Genomic DNA, 972 nt, shown 5'->3' on the forward strand with positions numbered 1-972 from the left:
AACCAAGACTATCTCAGTCCAAATGCCTTATCACAAATTGTTTATGTTTTTGCAAATTATTGTCTTATTTGTTTTTCCTTTTCTAAAGCTTCAAACAATATTCTCACACCTAGTTGTGATTGTTTTATCTATGATTGTTCCATACAACAAATCTATATAATCTATTGTTCAAACATCTAAAAGAAAAATTGTCTTTGATGGTAATGATAGAAATGGTTCAATTTAGTAATTGTGACAATGGTTTTTGTACAGATTGCCTTCTTGACACAATACTTTAGCATATACATTACCATTAAATAACCATGAAAATTATATCCTAATTGTATACCTATTCTATGCCTTCTAGTCTCTCATGTCTTCAAGCATTCATTGAATGACTTGAAACTACTTCATGATTTCACAAATATGGCTAAGCCACCCAAATTTCATAAAATGTATGATGTAAAACTGTCACCTTTAATCTCCTTGCACAGGTTCTCTAGGTTTAGATTCACTGCAAAACAATCCTATCCTTACACAATACCTTTCAGCAATTAAACTCAATGCATTTTTATTTGTATTTCTCTACATTGGTGCCTTCCTCTCTACCAACGATTCAATATAAATTGATCATACAGATCATTTTTTTTAATAGATAATGAGTCATAGCCGAATAATTTAATTACTAAAAAAAGTTTACATAAGTCTGGTTCAAGTGAGCATACCGGTAGGAAAGAACTAGGAAAAAAACTCCAATTGTAGCTCATGAGAAACTAAATCTATACATGTAACCATGCTTGTCCATACACCAAGCCATTACAAAATACAAGTCTGATTCAGACACTTTGAGCAATGCTTTGTTACAAAGTGTGATACAATCTCAAGAATACAATCAAAGGGGAAGGAAATAACTGCACCTAATCCTAAAGACAGAGGTTGTTAATACAAAGGATATACCTGGGTCCATCCTAATCTACAAATTTAATATTGACA

This window comes from Cryptomeria japonica, chromosome 3 (assembly GCF_030272615.1).
Source record: "Cryptomeria japonica chromosome 3, Sugi_1.0, whole genome shotgun sequence".
In the NCBI taxonomy this organism is placed as follows: Eukaryota; Viridiplantae; Streptophyta; class Pinopsida; order Cupressales; family Cupressaceae; genus Cryptomeria; species Cryptomeria japonica.